Source organism: Gobio gobio (genome assembly GCF_949357685.1).
Source record: "Gobio gobio genome assembly, chromosome: 9".
Classification (NCBI taxonomy): domain Eukaryota; kingdom Metazoa; phylum Chordata; class Actinopteri; order Cypriniformes; family Gobionidae; genus Gobio; species Gobio gobio.
Genome location: NC_137115.1, coordinates 13,522,578 through 13,546,624, shown reverse-complemented (window position 1 = coordinate 13,546,624; position 24,047 = coordinate 13,522,578). Strand labels below are relative to the sequence as shown.

The window sequence follows — 24,047 nt, the reverse complement described above, 5'->3', positions numbered from 1 at the left end:
CTTCACAACACTGATTTGGCAATGATTAAAAACTTCTGATAAGTTCTTTAGTGCGTTTAATTTATTCACGTTTAATATAGTTAGAATTTTTGTATAAATTAAATTTTAGTTTTATTTGACGGAATAGTTCACCCAAAAATTCTGTCATAATTTTTGTCATCACTCCATGTAGAGCTGCACGATTCTGGATAAATTGAGAATCACAATTATTGTGTGTAAAATGGAGATCGCAATTCTTCTACGATTCTGAAGAGAAAAACAGACAACTAACAAAACATGCAAACCAGAGGCTCTGACAAAATGCTCATTGCTTTAACCTATTTCAAAAATATATTAAATTGAACAAAATCATAAAAATAAAATACTTAAACGACAATGTTTTTAAACACTCACTTGTCACCACCTCCTGGCGTAACGATAAGCAATACAATAACATAGGCTACAAGTTTTTTAAAATATTCTTTTGATCACAATCATAGACATCAGAGTTTATACTCAAGCTATGAACTTTTATCCTAGTAGCCTACATTTTATACAGTGTTATTTAAATGTTTGTAATACATAAATAATGATGTATGGTTGAAAAGCTGCTTTATACACTGTACTAGTGATGCCACAATTATCAATATAATATTGAACCATTCGGTACGGCATTCACGGTTCAATACGCGCTTGTGAATGGCGTTTTTTTTCCGGTTTTGCATTTAATTTTTAAAAAAATTCTCTCCGTTTGAAATATTTCCCTCAGTTTATTTCGGCACTGTTTGAGTGGGCCTGTGAGTCTACGCGCTAATATGAGCAAATATCCAATCACTATGCACTAAAGTTAGGGGGTGTTTAACCACGCTTGCAATGCTGGTGTCAGAGTTATACTCACGGAACACTATAGTTATTCACAATCACGAAAGTTCATTATTTGCATGCGTTTTAAAGCCTTGCCGGTTAAACATTTCATTTGCATGCTTATGCACTGTTTTAACCTGCGCAAGCTAAAAGCGTGTCAAACACGTGATTACTGGACTAAGTAGTCTTACTGCGCTAATACTGTCAAATACACACAAGGTTAACAAACACAGTCGGTTAAGTCTAAAGTGAAAGCAAAATATATCTGTATATTAGATGCGTGCAGGTCTTAAATTGACAGCAGCGCAGCCTAGTGAACATGTCGATGTCAATAAAAAATGCGTTCGATAATATTTTTCTTCGTTGGAAGAAACCAGAGTTTGCGAAACAAGTTTGGTTGCATGAACAAAGGCACTCCCTCTCTGGTAACCTAGCAACGTAGGGAGTGACACGCCATATCGTTGTCTCATGTTGGATTCTTCAGTAACAGAACCGGCGAGGAGTAATTGTTCTATAAACCATCAGGAAACAGTGGTGAGAAGTAGTAAGGTACACACGTGAATGTTTACTTTAGTCAACTTTACCAAAACCACACTACGAAAGAATCATGTAAAACCCAGTAAACCCAGTATTACTTGTGACATTAGAACAGAATTTATGGATGGGAGAACATGTATACAACTAAACTTAACGATCTCAAACATTTTCTAATTTCTCTAAACATTTTCATTAAACATGGATCTTTATTTCCATTAAAAGGGCTTATTTCAGCTATTGGTGGCTCATTTTGTAAATATAAGCAACTGATTTAGACGCGCAAACTGGGTGCCGGTGTGAGGAGATGCCATGCTCGGCCAGATTCACCTCGAACTTGTGCATCTTCGGTTGCGGAGCCGCGCGGAAAGCTCACCGCCAAGCGAAATGGGGGCTGAATCCGAAATCATCCCCTATACCCTCAAATAGGGCATTATATGAGGGGACAGGCATCTATAGTGGTGTCCGAAGCCATAGTGGTCGTTATTGAGTGCACTCATTCAATCCCACATTGGACCGCAATAACGAGTGTACAACTGATGTACGCTCAACGGCTGTCTGACTTCACGCACTCGTTTTCATTCACTCCTTCAAGTGAACTGTATTAGTGGACTAACGTAGGGAATGGTGAATGAGGGTTTAGGGGGCGATTTCGGATTCAGCCTGGGTCTCACGCTCTCAATGCGCAAGTTGAACATGAACTTCCATAGGAATGAATTGAAAAAACTCTGTTCCATGCTGGAGGACACGCACCTTAAGAGGATCGGCCGCCACACTTCCGATGTGAACTCTCTCATTCATTGATGGGCAGTGACAAAACACATGCTGCTCGCACACTCTGCTGACGCTTGTGATGTGAAACTGTTTAAAACGAATGAGTGTGTTGCAGGTCTGTGTTTTATTGGTTCTTGTCTCCCCACAGAAGCATTTTGTGAGGCTTTGCAAACCTGTATTAATTCTAGTGTGGAATTTTTCTACAATATTCACTCATCATGACAGCAAAATAGGGCATTCTAGTCAATCTACTGCAGTATTTCCTCTCTCAATCAGTAGGTGGTTAACACCCAGTCATCATGCATAGGGACTGAGAAAAGAGAAATGAGACTGGTATAATTTAGAAAAATACAGTGATATACATTTTTGCCCATACCGCCCAGCACTACGTTGAGCGTACATCAGTTGTACACTCGTTATTGTGGGATTGAATGAGTGCACTCAATAATGTCCACTATGGTTTTGGACACCACTACAAATGGCTGTCCCATCAAATAGTGCCTCGTGTTTTAGCTGCCTGCTGCGCCTCTCGTTTTTGTAGGACCGCTCAAAGCACCTGAATTTGAAAAATAAAAAGAATCAACTGAGCAGAAAAGTGCCCGACGTCATCCACATTTTTTTCCCCAATATCCAATTGAATGAATGGAGAGGCGGGCCTTTCATTGTGGTGCCAGTTACCTTAATTAGACTGACAGCACAGCTGATTCAGGGCTTGCCTAGCGACATAAAAAAAAAAAAAAAACAGCGCACTGCTCTTTTTTCTAAATTAAAAATTGCCTCGCATTTTCAAACCTGAAAAACTTGTTCTGTCTGATCGGGACCTCATACTACCATTGGTCCGTGGCTATGTAAAAGCCATGCGCAGAGGCTCCAACTTCTTGTATGTGGAAATCTTTTCCGCTTCATTTCTCCTGTTCAGTCCGTGGAGGTCAGACGTCCGCGAGTGAAAACATGAACACACCAGAGAGCTGCTTTATAGTAGAAAATTAAGTTGTACTTCTGATGAAATTAGACACTGACACTTTACTTTTTCATGTTTAATTTGGTAAACCTGCTTGATTTTAAGCAATAAACTGTATAAAGCAAGGCTGGTCCGAATACCATTTTTTGAGCTTCGAATCTTCGGTAGTAATCAACACAGAATATTCAAAGCTTTGGAGGGAGGGGGCTAAACATTCTTCTCTCTAATAAAGGCAGGAATCTCGAGAAGCGGCACGCCTCACGTGGGCAGTAGGGCTGTAGCGATACACTAATCTCGCGATACGATACGATACACGATATTCAGCTCACGATACGATTCGATATAATTCGATACACTTACATCATTTTCTGAAAGATTTAAAGGGGACAGAGTGATTTTGGTGACATCTTGTGAGTGTTTCATTTACTTGGATTGAATTAACTGAACTGAAAACTAAAATTATCAATATATGTCTCTGACTGGACAGAGAGTCTACAGCTTGCAAATGCTGGACAAAATGAATCAAAGATGTGTTCAGAAAATTAGTTCCATTTATTGAAACAGTGCAAACTGTAGCTTACAAGCCTTTGAAAAGTAAATAAAGTGCAGTATTGCAATTAACAATGGAGTTTTAAAAAATTGCAGCAAGTGGCCTGTTCTGAACAGTTTCTTTGACAGCTTTTTTAGCTTGACACTGACATTTGGTGGTATTTCCAGAGTATTTCACGTTTGTGTCACACAGCTTGCAAATCAACCGCGATGCTTTGTCTAAGTCAAGGGTCTCCAACCTTTTTTCATTTGAGAGCTACTTTTTAAAAAAGAAAGTCACAGAGAGCTACTCATGTTATATAATACTTAAAACTCTTAAATAATGCATCATAATTCTCATATTAACAACTATCCAAACTGTTTTACACCTGAAAGAGTATAGTAGTAGTTCCAGTAGTCGGTACAATACCACTATTTTTTTTTTAAATAAATGTTTTATTATATATGATGATAATCATAAGTAAATAATGCATAAACATGTAAAGGCTGTATGCTGTTTAAAAGTAAACATTGTTTATAAATGAAAGATCAAGTGAAAAATAAGCAACCATTAATAATTATATAATTAGTATTATTTATTTCATAATTATTATTATTAGAAGAGACGTATTATTATTACATAGAGACGTAGCTAAATGTACTGTAGGCTACAATCTGTAGTCAATCTCTTCACGTTAAACCGAACTTTTATTTTGACGGGTTGCCGTGATTACCAGTGTCTGTGTTCATGATGATATGACAGTGGGTGTGCGTCTCAGTCATTCAGCTCCCTAGTTCAGTCAGGGCACTGATCAGGGATCAGCCCATTGACTCATGTCCTGATCAGTGCCCTGACTACTGAACCAGGAGCAGAATGAGACGCAGCCAGTTTTCTTAAATTAAACGGTAAATTCTCATGAAGTGAGGTTTGTGTTCGTGTCGGCAGAGACTACAAGAGCGAGTGCGCGCGCGGCGCGGCGCTCGTCATCCACACAGACGCAGAACATGCAGGAGTAATATTTAAATAGTATTTTGCAGTTTATTATTTACAGACACTAGTATATATTCGGCTTCAGTCTGGAGCCCTGCGCTTAAATGAACACAGAAGCGACTGAACGCAGCTGCTATGGTGAGCTATTTTAAGAACAGACCCGCGGGCAACTCGTGTGGTCCTTGCGGGCGACTCATGTTGTTGACCCCTGAGTCTAAGTCGTCGCTTTCCTTCTTCTTTTTAAACCCAAAGTGCTCCCACACATCTGCTTTTAAGCATGAAGGCGCTGGATTTATATCCGCCGCCATTTATTTGAATCTCCTCGCTCTGACTCCGTAAACAAGAAGAGGTAGACGTCGGCGTAAAGTTAGTAGTACGGGTAACTTGCTCTACAGCGGTACTAGCGGCTGGCTGACCAAATCGCTCTTCCTGCAACGCAAATGGGGGTAAACACGGGGATTTGAATGGGACTTATGTATCGATACTCGCGGCTTAAAAATCGATACTTTCTTGGGAGAAAAAATATCGATTTATATCGCAGAATCGATAAAATTGCCCAGCCCTAGTGGGCAGCGCTTATTTGCTCCGAGAATGGACATTGCACTAGTGATACAAAACACACAGGTCCGTTACGTCCCAAGAAAAAGCGCCTATATTTCACAGTAGATTCATTTAGATTGATAATAACGGGTAATATTAGGCTTGCTGCGATAGTCTGTGTTACCGCCATTCAGGCAATACACCGGTTAATTCACTTGCCCACTGCGGCACCGTCCCCACTAGGGTTGGGAACCGAGAACCGGTTCTTATGCAGAACCGAAACTGATTTTTGAAAAATACCAGAACCGCGCGAAAGTCCTAAGTTTCGGTTCCGAAAACGGTTCTGGTGCAATGTGTGTGCGAAGCGCTGGAAGCGTATCCTTTAATAGCGAGTGACAGCCAGTGTTGCCAAGTCCGTGGTTTTCCCGCGGAATCTTAAACACTGTTGCCGCGGGCTGTGTTTCATGTCCGCGGGTTGAATCGATTGTGCGGGTTTTGTTGTGAAAACCTGGCAACCCTGGCTCACCTCATCATGAATATTAATTACGTTGCCTGCCGCTTCCAGGAGTGCAACGCAGTTCAGCCTGAAAGCCCTCGCGCTACACATTTATGGTTTTGCGTCAGATATTTTCTCGTTGACCACCAGCATGGCGAAGAGAAAGTCCCAAGTATGGATTAATGGATTAATTTCCAAAGAATTAATGATAATGAAGCAAAATGTAACATGTGAAAAGTTAATAACATGCAAAGGAGGCTGCACTAGCAATTTGACAAAACATTTGCTACAGCACAGATTGCCACAGGGCTTATACCAGATTTATAGTGAAAGACCTATATATATATATATATTTATATTTGTCAACCGTTGAGTCACCATGGTTTAGGTAAGGGTTTAGGCACAATTACCTTTTGTAATGCTGAATTGCAATTTATTATTTACAAGTTCACTGAATAACTGAATTACTATTAAATTAATATACAACTAATTAATAAATATAACTAATAAATATAATTTATAACTTGGTTTTATTCAGAGACAGAGAGATAAAATGTAATAAGACAATTTCAGAGGTGTTCATTTGAAAAAAAATGTGTTGCAAGAATGGCTTAATTAATACTGTAATATATGTACAGTACAGGACTTTTTTGACATTGCCAACCTGTAAATTAATTTTAGAGCAAGTAATAAACACAAAATGGATTGTTTGAGTTGTGTTTTGTGCCTTTTTCCTTTACCACTATTTGTTTAATAATTTTAATGGAATCGGAACCGGAATCGTTAGGCGGAACCGGAACCGGAAAATTTCTCACGATTCCCAACCCTAGTCCCCACCGTTGTTTTGATATTTTATAGTAGTAAAACTTGTAGTTTAGTTAGAGAACAGATTAAGGAGGACAATTTAAAAACTGAACGTGCAGCGTGAGCCGAACGAGTCACAGAACAAACTAGCAGCAGGGGTCAGATTTCATTCATCACGAGGAGTTGAGCTGAATGACAAGATGATCGCGGAAGATTTGGTTTCAAAGAGTTTGTCATTGTCCTGTTTTGTTGTTGTGTTTTTTATTAAGAATAATAGGCTAATGAACCCACCATTCAAGCAACCCGCCCCTGAACTGGCAAACCGAAAGTAAAATGCGCACGGCTGCACTGTCATTCGTTCACAGCCGCTCAGTGCACACACACTGCAATGTGACGGTAAGGGAACATTTTCTCACCGTCACATCCCTAATGGGTAAAAAGGGTAATACATTTTGATTCTATTATTATATTTTCCACAATGTCAAACGAATCTTTGTGATTTTAAAACACTTGAAGGAAACGGTTCTCTTTCAGCAGTTATTGTCTATGGGGCAGATTTCTGTTTGTTGTACATCAGATACAGATAAATTAACACAGTAGGTCTACATTACATTTATTTGAATGCATTAATGAGAGAGTGATTGTGTGTGTGAATTACTCATACCGTCTCTATTCATTATGAAGCTGTGGTTTGTATTTACTTCAAAGGTATTAAAATATATGCCTATAACAGTTGAGTTTCTAAGCTACTTTAGTTACTTTACTTTAGTCACAGGACAGTGTTGACACTGCGTTTCTGTGCTCTCTGCTCACAATCTTCACGTGATGTGCGAGCTTATGTCTGAGTGTTCGTGTGTCACACTATATCAGGCATTAGTTCAACATAACACACATCTGATGGTCTAAACTCGCTTTAATGTTCAAACTGGCAGGGCTTAAAACACATACAAATGACAAAGCTTTGTGAGGACCCAGGTGAAAGAGGGCTGCCTTCAGGGCGCGCGCGCGTTGTCAGAGACGCGACACGGCTCGGATCTGTGTCAAACAGAAAAACGCTGAGCACTGAACGGATACGTATTGTTGTTTTTGAATAGTGCACAATAGCTTTAAATGTTGAAACTGGCAAGCCTTTAAACGCATTTACTTGACAAACTTTATGAGCACGAAAGTGAAAACGATCTGGCTTCGTGGCTTGCGCGCGCCGTGTGTGTGTGTCGGTGGCAGCGCGTATAGGCTATAAGAACGGCGATTAACTGACCGGTATATAAACTGTGTAAAACATGCAGTTACTATAATGAATCTGAGCATCTATAAACACAGATAACTGCTCCTGCATCTCTCTGTGTGCCTGCAAACTGCACTTGATGTGACTGACGGGGCGGAGTCACGTGAAAACCGAAATAAGTTATTTTTCAATTAATCGTACAGCCCTAACTTAGGCTAAGAATATATTTATTAAGTACAGTGGGGAGAACAGGTATTTGATAACCTGCAAAATCAGCCGTGTTTCCTACTTACAAAGCAAGTAGAGGTCTGTAATGTTTATCATAGGTACACTTCAACTGTGGGAGATGGAATCTAAAACAAAAATCCAGAAAATCACATTGATTTTTAAATAATTAATTTGCATTTTATTGCATGACATAAGTATTTGATCACCTACCAACCAGTAAGAATTCCGGCTCACAGACCTGTTAGTTTTTCTTTAAGAAGCCACCCTGTTCTCCACTCATTAACTGTATTAACTGCACCTGTTTGAACTCGTTACCTGTATAAAAGACACCTGTCCACACACGCAATCAAACAGACTCCAACCTCTCCACAATGGCCAAGACCAGAGAGCGGTGTAAGGACATCAGGGATAAAATTGTAGACCTGCACAAGGCTGGGATGGGCTACAGGAAAATAGGCAAGCAGCTTGGTGAGAAGACAACAACAGTTGTCGCAATTATTAGAAAATGGAAGAATTTCAAGATGACGGTCAATCTCCCTCGGTCTGGGGCACCATGCAAGATCTCACCCCGTGGAGCATCAATGATCATTAGGAAGGTGAGGGATCAGCCCAGAACTACACGACAGGACCGGGTCAATATCCTGAAGAGAGCTGGGACCACAGTCTCAAAGAAGACCATTAGTAACACACTACGCCGTCATGGATTAAAATCCTGCAGCGCACGCAAGGTCCCCCTGCTCAAGGCCAGTGCATGTCCAGGCCCGTCTGAAGTTTGCCAATGACCATCTCGGAGAAGGTCATGTGGTCTGATGAGACAAAAATAGAGCTTTTTGGTCTAAACTCCACTCAACGTGTTTGGAGGAAGAAGGATGAGTACAACCCCAAGAACACCATCCCAACCGTGAAGCATGGAGGTGGACACATCATTCTTTGGGGATGCTTTTCTGCAAAGGGGACAGGACGACTGCACCGTATTGAGGGGAGGATGGATGGGGCCATGTATCGCGAGATCTTGGCCAACAACCTTCCCTCAGTAAGAGCATTGAAGATGGGTCGTGGCTGGGTCTTCCAGCATGACAACGACCCGAAACACACAGCCAGGACAACTAAGGAGTGGCTCCGTAAGAAGCATCTCAAGGTCCTGGAGTGGCCTAGCCAGTCTCCAGACCTGAAACCAATAGAGAATCTTTGGAGGGAGCTGAAAGTCTGCATTGCCCAGCGACAGCCCCGAAACCTGAAGGATCTGGAGATGGTCTGTATGGAGGAGTGTAGGGGTGCTCCGATTGATCGGCAACCGATCTCGATCGGTCGATAATCGCTTTGGGATGATTGATCGGCAGTCTCCAAAAAGGCCGATCTCATGAACCGATCGCATGCTGACGACACATAAAACTGCACCTGCCGTGAGAGCTAGGGCATGATATGCAGCGACACCATCTCATTCTCTTTCCAGCGCGGGTAAAATAATTATAATGCTGAAGGTGAGGTACAATTCATATTTCTATATTAAATAACTTACGCAGTCATTTGAAAACTTTCTGTGGGACGTAAGTTCACAAACACGCGCGTGAATCACCGCGTGCGCGCGCTCTCTCCCAATCAAAATGCTCAAATGGCTTCACATCATCGCATCTGCACTAAAATTGAGCTGCACAGTTGACACAGGATTTGCCACTTTGCACAATCGAGGCAGTGTCGCATCGTCACTAAAGTTTACCATTTGCATTTATTTTTACGTCTTGCCAGTGTTCAAACCGCTCAGCACTCGCGCGCTCTCTAGACCGTGCACGCGCGCACGCACACACACACGCCATCTCACAAAAAGCTTGCGAGTACAAATTGCGCTGAAATGGTCAGATACACACAAATGTATGTACTAAATGACCGTCTTGACGAGTATGCACGTAAACCCCGTCGTGACTCGCGAGTGAACGTTTGTGCAACTGCATGTATCCTATCCGTGTTCGCTCTTAAAGTGACAGCTGTCGAATAAACTGCTGCCGTCTCTGAGTTTCTCTTTGTCTTGTGGTGTTTGATGAACCTTTATGACACTAACTGCTCTTGAATGACTAACTTTTGCAACCTTAAGTGTAAGGATTAATCTAATTTAATTTATTCAGGGAAGACCAATATTAATTTACATTTGATTTCTTATTAAATGTCTTTAGTATTTCTTACCTCAATACTAATGTTAGACCTACCTGAAATTTTTTTTTTTTAAACAAAAATGCACTGCATGATCAAATATTTAGGTGAGATAATTATATACATTTTAGAGCTGCAACTAACGATTATTTTTTCTGTCGACTAATCTAACGATTATTTTTCCGATTAGTCGACTAATCTAACGATTATTTTTCCAGATTAATCTTATAATTCTTTTTTACTGATTATTGTATTTCAAAGAGGGTAGTGAATTTGTATATTATTTTAACATGAAATCAATGAATGATGACAATATTAATTGTATTTCAGGAAGGGTAGTGTACATAGTATGCCATTTTATAATGAAATATATGAACACAAGAAGCTTTTTAAACATAATATATAATGATACTATTCATCATAAAATGTATACAGAGTAGGCCTAATTAGGAAAAGTTGTTTACTATAGTAGTTGAGTATGATTTACTTATTGATTTGTGTCAATAGTAAACGAAAATGCACTTGTATTTATCTGCAAAAGGTTCACATACAGGAGCTTCCAGCATAGTGTTAATGTATAACTAGTCGTCTATTTTGAAGATATACATGTGCATAAACAACGACTAAAGCTGCCAGAAGTTTTTGCCCAAACTTCAAAGACACATTTAAATGATTAAAGCTAGAGGCATATCTTAACTCTAATGTTACTTTAATCATGCAAACTACCTATATACAGCATGTTATTATGCATATGTGTTTGGGACAGAGGGGAACCAGGTCGCATTTACAGCAGATATATGCAGCCCATAATAAATAAAAGCACGAGACGTACTGGGGTCGGAGGAGAACCCAGGAAAATGTGACCGTCTGTTGCAATACACGCGCCACGGTTCAGCTGCGCGAGAGAACCATGGAGAGAACACTGACAGCAGGGTTGCCAGGTTTACACAACAAAACCCACCCATTCGTTACTCAAAACAAGCCCAATCGCGTTTCGGGGAGGTTCTCTGGTAAACATCGCGTTCGGGGGGTTAAATATGTGTGTTTTTTTGCTTCAACCCGCGGACATGAGACACAGCCCGCGGCAACAGTGTAGTTGCCCAATTCCGCGGAAAAAAGCGGACTTGGCAACACTGACTGCAGTGTGAATGCTCCCGCTCTCCACGCGCACAGCTCCTGCTCTGCCACCGCGCTCAGTGTGAAACCGGCGTTACAGAGCGAACAAAGCACAGTTTTATTCGGCTTCTGTTTAAAGTCCTCCCACACTTTTGAATGTTGCGGTCTGGCTTTATATGATAAATGATCATTTTCACTATGCCCGGGTGCAGAAGCTGCCATTATTCTAGATCTTCTGTTCCATTCTAGAACGTAAATAATGTGCCGCCGACGCGTCGCGTAGTCGACGTCATCGACGACGTCATCGACGACGTCGACGCGTCGTTGCAGCCCTAATACATTTATTTGGGAAAGATGGCCTACAGTAGCCTTAAGTTATCTAATTTTCTAAAATAAACACTTGGTGTTTCTCCTTCATTTAGAGTTTGTTTCATTTCTACAAATGGTGCAAACTCTGCAAGATTATAGATAAAAGATTGCCATTCCCCTGCCATTCTGTGATCGGCAGTGATCGGCAATCGGAAGATCATGATCTTGGTGATCGGTAATCGGCCCCAAAAATGCTGATCGGAGCATCTCTAGAGGAGTGGGCCAAAATCCCTGCTGCAGTGTGTGCAAACCTGGTCAAGAACTACAGGAAACGTATGATCTCTGTAATTGCAAACAAAAGGTTTCTGTACAAAATATTAAGTTCTGCTTCTTTGATGTATCAAATACTTATGTCATGCAATAGAATGCAAATTTTATTAATTAATTACTTAAAAATCATACAATATTATTTTCTGGATTTTTGTTTTAGATTCCGTCACTCACGGTTAAAGAGTATCTATGATAAAAATGATAGACTTCTAAATGCTTTGTAAGTGGGCAAACCTTCAAAATCGACAGTGTATCAAATACTTGTTCTCCCCACTGTATAGCGAGGTTGGGTTCCTATTCAACTGTCCATCCTATTAAAAAAGGCTAGTCTATAAGATAGAAAAAAGTAGGAGTAGGAGTAGGAGTAGGCCTATTGTATTTCGCCAGATTTTATAGTGTAAACATACGCGAATGAAAACCGTTTCGATGGGGATGCCAGGTGTGCGTGGGGGCAAAATACAAATTTGAATCCCAAAATTAAAAATCAAATACCAACCCATCGAACGAATATTCTGGTCCAGCCCTAGTATAAAGTGCTACATAAATAAACATGATTTTACTAGAGTGCTGAATTGCAGCGCTCATGCAAACATATCCACGTTGCTAAGATCATATGCTTTTCATTTGCTTTGTTTTTATTTTTTTTAAATACTTTTTTTGTGTTTATTTTGTTATTGAGAGGAAAGCGTGCACTGCAGCACATTTATATATTTATCTAACCATCGTTCTCAGCATTGTGGGAGTCGCCGGATGTTCGACAGTATATCGCTGCTGACGTATTTCCAACTTCATTTTATCCCCAAGCGAAGAACGAAAAAGAACTATTGTCTATAGGGGTAAATAATAAGTTCACAATCTGTGACCAGCGGTTTACTGTGGTATGACATCCCAACGCCACCCACACTGATGAGAGAGCGACAATTAGATGAAAATGTAATTATGTGCTGTGAGCTTTCCTCTCAATAACAAAAACACAACAAAAATAGGGTTCGACCGATATGGATTTTTTAGTGCCGATGCCGGGTTTTTTTTCATCAGCCTTAGCTGATGACCAATACGGGCTGCCGATTTTCTTGAGCCGATATTTAATGCCGATACTGCTTTTGCTCCCTCAATTTACATCATAAAAATGACAATGATCATGATGATGATAATTTTACAAGTCTCAATTTAAAAAAAGGAACATTTATTGAACTAAAATTGTTGATTCTGTGGCGCACCACCGCGACTTAGTCTATGTGGGGGGAAACACTGGAGAGAGACATACGCGTCCAAACCGCAGCCAGGTGGTCGCTGAATAAAACTCCCACAAATACCACGGTACGTCGGCATTACTTAATCCTACGACCAGTGTTCGTAACAGCTATCGTATGCATTTGAATAGCCCCCAACTGAGCTATTTGTAGCTCCCTAAATACAATGCCGAACCGTTTCGGTACAGGGCTTTCGGTTCGGTGCGCGTGTGTACCGAACGGTTCCGAATGCAATCTTTAACAGTCGGCTTGTTTTAAGCGCGGAACACACTTCAATCCTAGTTCCCACTCGAACATATTAAGCATTAAGCTAATTTTATCACAAAATTCAAACGATAAATGCCGTTTTGACGCTCTATAATGTGACGACTGATCACTGTATAGGCACGTCAATTCAAGCGGCACGCGCGTGAGTGAACGCGATCGATCATTACTTCCAGAAGAATAAACATGAATTAATATCTTATGGTATGTTGAGAAGAACACTTACTGAAACGTATTATATGTCGTGTAATCGCTCAATTAGTGTTTAAATCGCGCAAAGATGTCAAACAGCTTGTAAACAATGTCACGCAGCATCATTTACCTCAGAGTCAGAAGTCATTTAGTGTCCACAGCTGTTAATTCACTAGAGAAATCAACTCTTTCACTAAATATATGCACTATATTAGCCTATATATATTAATTCTACTTAACCTGTTAGTGATGTCTTGATTATTTAATGTTTAGATAAATCTGTCATGAAAAGGACAGTCACTAAGATTATATTTCAACAACGAATTGGAGAAAAAAAACATTTTATAATTAGATTTAGGAGTTAATGCAAAAACTGCCTTATGTGAAGTTTACATGTTTGCACACAGTGTTATTTGAGTGATGATTATCCTATAACTAAACATGAATATCAGCTGAATCTAGGCTCATAGTTTGGGCTCTGTTGTTAACCTTTAATATTATAGTAATAATGTGCAAGTAAGGGCTCCCTATATAGTTTACAGCATTATCTTTAAGAAACTCTTAGTTATAATTTAATTAATTTAAGGACAGACACAATTTTTTCAGTAAACCACTGTTTAATAAAAAATAAATAAAAAGGCATTTTTTTAAAACTGCTGTACCGAACCCGTACTGAACCGTGACTTCAAAACCGAGGTACGTAACAAACCGTTAGTTTTGTGTACCATTACACCCCAATTAGCTATAGTTGCAAGCACATATAGAGCAACGGGTTTCCACTTTCAAAGTGTATGGCAATATTTCAACAAAGTCAAACAGTTAAAAGATGCTTTGAAAGTTTAAAACTTATAGTTGTCTTGAAGAAAAGATTCAGCTCTGCTAGTGGGAGGGGAGGTGCATGAACTGCAGCCAGAGCTGCCTGTGGACGCCGGTCTGTAAATAATGCCGGGGAAAAAATATCGGTGAACGCAGTAGCCTTTTATCGGCCAAAGCCGATACACGTAAAAATTGCATATATCGGCCGGACAATATATCGGTCTAACACTAAACAAAAATGACAGCATTGAGAAAACAGCAGTTAAGAAAGCATCTAATCATAGCGATGAGCTTATGAGCTCTGCAATTTGGCACTGCAGTCAAGTCACGTCACATATATTTTTATTGCACTTTACATAATAGAACAGAAATGCTTTACAGTATTAAACATGAAAAAAACGCAAGTGCTGCTTTTGATTAGAATTACAACTTCATTTTCTACTATAAAGCGACTCTCCAGAGTGTTCATGGTTTATTTTCTCACGGACGTCCGACCCCGATTGACCGAACAAAAGAAATTAACCAGAGCACATTTCCATGTTAAAGAAGGCGGAGCCTAATATGTAATCGTCACAGACCACCAATGGTAGTACGGATGTGTTTACCAGCCAGAGGGAACTTTTCCTGAAAGTTTGCTTTGGCAAGCCATTTTGAACCCCCGAAACAAACTCTAAACAAACTTTGTTTTGGCCTGATTTTGTTTGAAATGGCGTCACACCAGTTCGTTCTTTAATTTCTCTTGAAGTATATCCGGGACCTTCAGTGGGATTCCAGTGTTGTTTTGGACATTTTACAACATATCTGTTTTTGTGTTCTACAGACGAAAAAGACATACAGGTTTGGAACAACATGAGGATGAGTAAATAATGACAATTAACATTTTTGGTGAACTATCCCTTCACAAGTTTGGTAACTTCAAAAACTAGTGAACTGTATCAAGTTAATGGTTTCTGCCATAAAATAAAACCTTGAAACATTGGCATGTTAGATGTTGCCGTCATTGATTAGAACATTAAAGTTTAATTGTATGGAAAACAAATGCCCAAACATTCTTCACAAGATCTTTTATGGAATCAGTCATGCAGATTTCAAAATGGGGTTTAAAAAAATTGGCCATAAGATTAAATTAATTATTGGCTTATTGTATCAGACTCAGAATGTTAATATTGGTGCATCCATTGCTTAAAAATAAAAATCTAAACATGCACCAAGGCATAAAAATCAATCTACTTGAAGCAAAATTGCATGAAGTACTAATCTAAGAAGCAAAACCGTGTCAGACAAGTCAAAGAATAAATCTTGCCAGAGGGGTAAGATTAAAAGAACTCTAGATTTATTATCTGAAAAAAAAAAAGTGCTATATAATGTTTACTAGTTTTACCACAGAATTATTATTTTTTTTAGCAATGTGGTCCAAAGTCCAAAAAGCCCAACTCTGAGTCGCTCATTTTTGGAGTCTTGAATTTGATATGTCTCATAATGCAAGTGTGTGAGATTTTATCTATAGCTGATCGCTTAGAAAACACCTCTCCTCAGCAAGACCATATTTTGAGATATCATTCATGTTAGTAGCACAAAGTGCTACTACATTTAGTGTAAGGTGTTTGTTCAAGCCACTAACCCTACATAAACAATTGGAACAGAGATTGCTGCCTCAGCAAACAGCACTAAACAGTTTTTTAAAAAATATGTTTTTCTGCCTTTTTATTATTGTTGTTGAGATGCGAGTGTAGGATCAGTGTGTGCCAGAGGAGTTTCCTGGCATAGCAATGCCTCTGGCACAAATCTGGCGTGCTGTCCTATCACCATGGGCACAACACCGGATTATCCCTGCAAAATAAAATCCCCACCTTGTGACGCCCCTGCTAGTCCCTTACACAACTGCTCAACACATGCACTGGCATTAAAGCACACGGACTGTCTCTATCGCTGGCATATACGTGCCGTGCATGTAGTGTGCGTGTATCAGTTGGTCAGTGGTCTGCCTGTTCCGCTTTTTCAACAACAACTCTCTCGCGCGCGCGCACATACGCACTTTGAAGTCCACATCAGAAAGACAAACAAGCGCGGTGACCATTTCAACAAACTAATGATTACACATGTTCTGTGCTGGGCGGAATAATTCCAGATCGAGGAGTCCTAAACCTGACCCCTTCTCAACCCCAATAACCTTCAGGCCTCGTTTCCACTCACGCGCTAACCTGATGGATGCATTATTTCATATCTGTCAAACATCTGACCGCTTCAACCTTAAATAAAGTTGAACTATTTTACACACGCAAACATAATTGAATTGAACTCCACGTGGAACAGCATGGCAGCGCTATTAATAAAACCAAAAGCAAAGTGGCATCATTTTGATCGATCATCCAGCATGTACAGCGAATCCTATAGATTGTGAATCCTATACATTCACATCCATCATGCATCTGTACATCGTGGAAATGATTTGATCGATAATATAAACTAATTTCCACTAATTTAGCTATTATTTTATTTTACCTCATGGATTAACCGCCAAGACAAAATGATGCACTTACAGCAAGCGAGAGAGATGACCATAAGCGCCAAATGGGTTTAAATGAATCTATAAGCGTTCTTTTCTCTATTAAACTGATTTGTAAAGAGAAACGGGGAACAAACGTGTGTTGTGACGGGAGATGCGGTTCGTCTATCCAGAAAGCATAAGAAACACATTTTCGTCAAGAGATTCTGTCTGGTAAAGTATCCCAACGGGCAACAACACATAACATTTAAGTGAATTTTAAATATAGCGACTCGGGCTAGGCTAAACATCACGCTAGCCATCAATCATCGATGCACGTTTTAGTCCCTTACCTCCACTTTTATTCTCCTGCGTTGTGTTGGTCAACCGAAATGTAAAAATCCTCAAAAGCCCATGTAAGTTGAGTGAAACGAGGGTGTTTAGAGACGTGAAGTGTGTATTTATTCCTCTCGCGAGCTGCTGTGTATTGAGCTCTGCCAATGACCACTCAGCTGCCCCAAAAATAACAACACCCAACCGCCCGATTATCCTCACAAGCCGCCCCTCAGTGGCCCAAAACACGAGCCCGGTCGCTCAAACTCATCCCACAACGCTTATCTGACGCGTTTAAGGCTTTTAAAACCTCGTCGTGCCCGTCCTTTGTAGGTCTGTGAGCGACGTTACTGCGGTGGTAGTGGTGGTGGTATCGCGAATAGGCCTCCGTCTAGCGACTCAACGGGAGCACAAACAGGAAATGACCTCAGCGCACGCTCGGCGCGACGTCACAGGCAACGTCCGAAATTTGAAAAGGTTCGGGTTTTTTTGTGCTGCTGTGTATCAGTAATGTAATAATAGCGAGGGTGTGATTGTAGAGTGAAATCATAAACGTTCGGATTGTTTAATCGATTGCTATTTCAATACAATAACACATTTATACATTTATTCTGCATGCATGCGCCCTCTGCTGTTTGTGTGTCACATTTCCTCTGCAATATTCATTTTTCAAAGTTAAAGCCTTGAGGTTGAGAGAGAATAAATTTGTACTCCAATATAAGCATGGTTTCATATTGGCTAATTATAAGGTTTGTGGGTAATTTTATAAACGGTCATAAAATGATCATCAAAAAGCACTATGGTACGTACTACCATTTTTGTTGCTATTTTTGAAGTGCATTGAAGGACAAAATAATTACCATGGTATTTGAATATGGTAATAATGCGCTACCATGGTATTATCAGATACCATAATTGTTCCATGGTAGCACCACAGTAGTTTTTTGTAAGGAGTAGGCCTACGTAAATAAATTCTGATGAAATCTGTGGGAAAAAAATTGGAATTTGCTGCATCACAGAATTGGATTGGATTGGATTGAACTTTATTGTCCATTCTGTTTGTCACAGAGCGGAAATCTATCTTTGACACTGGTGACATATACTAAATTCACATTACTACACAAAATCACATCACACATTTACAGAACAAATACACAAATCAATTAAATTAATCAATTAGACATTGTTTCAAAGAGAAATTGTACTACTTTAGAAAACTGTACGGTTTAAGATAATCACTGCCATTGGGGCAAACAATTTTTTCCATTGGGGTAGCCGTAACTACCATAGCCTCCTGGGACCCAGAAAAAAAAAGTGTTCTGAATTTAGTATTTTTTCATGTCATTTCATTGTTTAGAGCATAAGACATAATAACATTTTTGAAAAATTATATTTTATTAATATGTTATGATGTGTCCTCTGTAGTTGACACCAGGACTGAGTTGTTAAAACAATTAAATGACATGAAATTGCATGTATAGGCAAAAACAATGGGATTTATTTTTAATTCACCAATCAATTTTTAGGTTTCAGGATTTTTTTAAAAAACAAACTTAGTTTAAAGATGATTCTGAACTATGTTATGAAAGATATAATGAAATGTATTGATATACCATTTTACTTTATGAAATATGTGGGTAAAATGGCCATACTTGGATTTTCCCATTCAATACAATGTATCTATACACTGCATCTAATTTGCATATTAATGTGTTCTCGGTGCAACATGTAATGAAAAAATAAGTGTAATAATGGGAGTAATAATTGGCAACATTTTCAAAATAATATCTAATATTTCATAGGAATATTGATATGTAATTTCTTTCCCTATTCACTTGTTATGTCTCCAAAATGCCTGATAAACATGATTTAAGTCCTGGCGTCCGCTACAGTGGACATGTATGAAATCAATACCCCGTTTTGTAACAGAAAGTCATATTTTGATTAGAAACCCCATAACATTTTCCTGAGATGCTGTTTTATAACAAACAATTAGAAAATTAATCAGATTTAAATTATAATTAAAAAATATCATATTTCCATAAGAGTGCTAAACATTAATGTCAGCAATTTTTAAAGACCAAGAAGAAGTTGTTGTCCTGGTGAAACCTCCAAACATTTGGTATCCCTACAAAGCCCCGAATGTGCTCTTTACAGGACATCCAGACTGTGACATGTGACAGGTTATGATGTCAGAGAAATTCACTCAGATATAATGTCCACTACAGTGGACAAAAGTCTATTCGTGGGTCCCAGGAGGATATACATTGAATCATTAATTGAGTCATTAATAGACATTGTGTGGTTAGATTTAAGTAACTAAACATTTGATATTTGACAGCTGTTTTACGTTATAAATGTTCAGCATGAAATGTATTACTTAAAGGTGCACTGTGTAAATTTTAGCCGCATCTAGTGGTGAGGTTGTGAATCGCAACCGTCCACCGCTCACCCCTCCCTTTCAAAGCACAGAGATGCTACGGTGGCCGACACAGGACAAAGATGTCGTCATCTGAGACGAGGGCTGCGTCCGAAAACCTAGGCAGCTGACTCGTTGCCTCGCTGCCTTATCAGACAATGGCTTGAAGGCACCTCACGAAACTGATTTCGGACAGACTTCTGAGGCAGTGTAACCGTTTAATGATCTACAGCAAAATAGAGAGAGCTTTGGTGAGAACTAAATAAATATTGAATTACTACATTAGTAATTTCTCGCTAGAAATGACATCAGAAGTGGAAAATGTTGGTAAAAAATTTTACATTTACACACAAATTGACCAGCACAACTGTGACAGAATGGAAAGCACAGGATTGTGGGATATCCAAGGCAGCGAAGGATACATCTATGCTGCCTTCAAAACTCGATCAGATGAAGGTATCTCAGGAGACAGGAAGTGAAGCTAACATTAGATTCGGACGTGCCTTGATGCCTTCCTACCTTAAAATGTGTCCCCCGAAGGCAGCATTTTCCATTTTTCGGACACAGCCCGTGCCGCACACGTCCTGGAAAGTGAAGACAAAGCGTCTTGATCGTCCCCAGGTGGTTGGTCCCAGTATAGCTCATAAACCCTGTCCCTCCATATATTCTAATGTGACGCGAGACAAACTAAACAATCAAATTACACTTAATTTTACTTAATTACAATTTTTTTTTTTTCAAAAGATGGTTTCTGTCATTTTAGGTTTTTTTTTTTAACATGCTGATGTAAGTTCAAGTGTTCGTTTTTTTAAATAAGTTGGGTTTTAGTTATTTGATGCTATAAAAATGGGGGTGTGACGTCATGATTGACAGCTTCTCTGAGCGAAGTTGTCACTGAAACGCCAACAGATTTTTTTCGGGAGGAGATTGGAGCTTTAACTTTAATTTCTACATTTCCACAACTGTTTATTTCACACAAACATAGAGTTGTTCTGCAGCTAACAGATACTGTGGGAGTGTGGGCAGGGTTTTGATATCGTGGCTCTACTTCCTGCTCTCTACTGCGCAGACTCAGGTTCCAAATCAGCGCAAGATGTCAGCCCCATATTTGGACGTTGGCGGCTTCACTGTTCACCAATAGAAGATAGTGAAGGGGCGTCGTCCATCTTTTCTACAGTCAATATCTCAGACAGCAGAGAGTAGCTAGAGCTCTGTAGAGCAGTTTGTTCATTTAGGGCTACTGTAGAAACATGCCGCCGCAAAATGGCGACTTCACTGTAAGGGGACCCGTGGTGTATATAGATAGAAATGGCTCATTCTAAGGTAATAAAAACATAACAGTTCATTATGTAAGTTCTTTATACACCACTGAAAACATAGTTATGTATATTATATTGCATTTCTGTCAATAGATCCTCATAAATACTACACACTGCACCTTTAATAACTACGTTCTTATTTCTTTATTCCCTTAAATCCCTTTTTTAATACTTTAATTATTTAATTCCTTTAAATAAAAAGACCCCTACTATCCAATGAGGTCAAGGCATATGAGTTGTGAATGGCAGTGAAGCAACACATCTGATGCTGGTAAGTCCCATGATAATGACAACATGATGAATGTAGTCTGGATATATGGAGCATTCTTTTAACCCTTAATCGCCCCTCAAGTAGGGTTTACGTTTGAGTCCCTTGGGGTCAGATAGACCCCAAACTTTTACAGAGCGATTGCATAAGGAAATATAATTTTTTTACATGGAAAACTATATATCATTTTTTTTATTTACTTCTCAACTATACATTTATGCTGTGTTTTTGTGGGTATTTGGTATTTTTTACCTATTTACTGCACAAATACTTAACTATGTCATAAATTGGCTCATTAAAAATCATTTTTTTATGAAAAAATCACTTGAATGATGATCTTAAATAAATATAAATAGTTTTTGGACATTGCTCTATGTGTTAGGGATAGAATACCGCCATCTGTAGGTTTGTGGAAAAACTTTAGGAATTATAGTTAAAGAGAAAGAGAGTGCAATGACCACATTATCCAATAGAGGTCCATAGGGAAGTTATGCAAAAGTTAAGCTGCCTTTCATCTTTCTTTTATTTGCCCCTTTCCCTCTCTTTCTCATGATTGTTCCATGTTGCATTTGTGCTCTAGTATTTGTCCTTCATTTATGTATGGAATTTTTTCAGATTTATGCCAGTTATGTTGATTTTATTTGCCAGTTTCTATAAAAATGCTCTCTGTTGCAGTCACACACATGTGTGTGTTTGTGTGTGTGTGTGTGCGTGTGTGTATGAGACAGAAAGTTCGTTCCACTTTGTGTTTATGCTCTAGGACCAGATCTTGATATAAATGTAGACATTTTCAGATTTATACTGGATTTAGTTGATTTTTTTTTACAAACAAAGTGAAAAAAAAGCATTTTTTACATTTTCCCATTCATTGCCAAAATCCAAAAAAATGCTCCAGACACCTGTGTTTGTGTTTGTGTGTGTGTGCGTGTGAGTGAACATGCTTGTTCCATATTGCATTTGTGCTCTAGTATTAGTACTTCATTTATGTATGAAAATCTTTCAGATTTATGCCAGTTTTGTTGATTTTATTTGCCAGTTTCTATAAAAATGCTCTCTGTTGCAGTCACACTCATGTGTGTGTTTGTGTGTGTGTGTGTGCGTGTGTATATGAGACAGAAAGTTCGTTCTACTTTGTGTTTATGCTCTAGGACCAGACCTTGATATAAATGTGGAAATTTTCAGATTTATACTGGATTTAGTAAAAAAAAATTGACAAAAAAAGTGAATTTCTTTTTATTTTTTACACTTTCCCATTCATTTTCAATGTGGGGTCAATCTGACCCCGAGGGACTTAAACGGTAAATTTTTTTTTACACACCTTTAGAACAACCAAATCAAGCCCAGATTTTTTGTGCATGTTTAGATAGATTATTTAGGAAAAGTCACAGAGTCTCATGGCCCTGAGATGAAGGGAACACTTTTAAAAAATGGAGGAAAAGTCCAGTGGGGTCAGCTGGACCCCAAGGGACGATTAAGGGTTAAGTCACCATGTAATCAAAATATTTTATTTTATCTTATTTATTATATTTTATTGAATATTACAGTATTTATTATAAATGATTTAAATATGCACATTATTATTGTTTGATATAACTCACGTGCCCTAGTAATCTTTAATGAAAATAACTTCCCCTTCCTCTTGCAGTGACATCTCTTCTCTTCTCTGATGATGTGTTTACTGCCGTGAGGACGGGACAACCTGTCAATCGCATGTGATCACAGCAGCAAATGACATCGATTCAATTAATCCCAACGGACAAAAACAAGTCCCACCCTACATTCTTCTCTTGTTCGAGAAGCTGTTTCACACAGATATGTATGGAAGCTTGTTCCATACAAAAAATATATGTAACTTTTTATTTCACAATTGTGACTTTATAACACGCAATTGTGACTTTATATAGAAAAAAGGCAGAATAACTACATCGATTAGGCATAACATTATGACTTCCTAATATTGTGTTGGTCCCCTTTTGCTGCCAAAACAGCCCTGACCCATCGAGGCATGGACTCCACCCCTGAAGGTGTGCTGTGATATCTGGCACCAAGATGTTATCCGCACATCCTTTAAGTCCTGTAAGTTGCGAGGTGGAGCCTCCATGGATCGGACTTGTTTGTTCAGCACATCCCACAGATGCTCGATTGGATTGAGATCTCGGGAATTTGGAGGCCAAGTCAACACCTCAAAGTCGTTGTTGTGCTACTCGAACCATTCCTTAACCATTTTTGCTTTGTGGCAGGGTGCATTATCCTGCTGAAAGAGGCTACAGCCACCAGGGAAAACCGTTTCCATGAAAGGGTGTACATGGTCTGCAACTATGCTTAGGTAGGTGGTACGTGTCAAAGTAACATCCACATGGATAGCCAGACCCAAGGTTTCCAAGCAGAACATTGGCCAAAGCATCACACTGTGTCCGTCGGCTTGCCTTCTTCCCATAGTGGATCCTGATGCCATGTGTTCACCAGGTAAGTGACATCCAAGTGATATAAAAGAAAACGTGCTTCATCAGACCAGGCCACCTTCTTCCATTGCTCCATGGTCCAGTTCTGATGCTCACATGCCCAACTTCTTGAGCGATTTGAGCTACATTAGCTCGTCTGTTTGATTGGATTTTTTCCAGCCTTTGCCCCCCACCCGCATCAATGGGCCTTGGCCGCCCATGACCCTGTCGCCGGTTCACCACTGCTACTTCCTTGGACCATTTTTGATAGATACTGACCACTGCAGACCAGGAACACCCCACAAGAGCTGTGGTTTTGGAGATGCTCTGGCCAAGTCATCTAGCCATCACAATTTGGCCCTTGTCAAACTCGCTCAAATCCTTACACTTGCCCATTTTTCCTGCTTCAAACACATCAACTTTGAGGACATGT

The 24,047-nt window shown here is 39.4% G+C and overlaps 1 protein-coding gene across 2 annotated transcripts in view; it reads right to left on the bottom strand.

Annotated features, from left to right (window-relative positions):
* The window catches only part of akt2 (v-akt murine thymoma viral oncogene homolog 2), a 45,868-nt gene extending 28,289 nt beyond the window's left edge, over positions 1-17,579 (bottom strand). For both annotated transcript variants that reach the window (XR_013817244.1, XM_079825944.1), the window contains exon 1: positions 17,188-17,579. The gene's annotated coding sequence lies outside the window, so the exon portion shown is untranslated. The remainder of the gene's footprint in view (positions 1-17,187) is intronic.
* Positions 17,580-24,047: the final 6,468 nt, after the last annotated feature.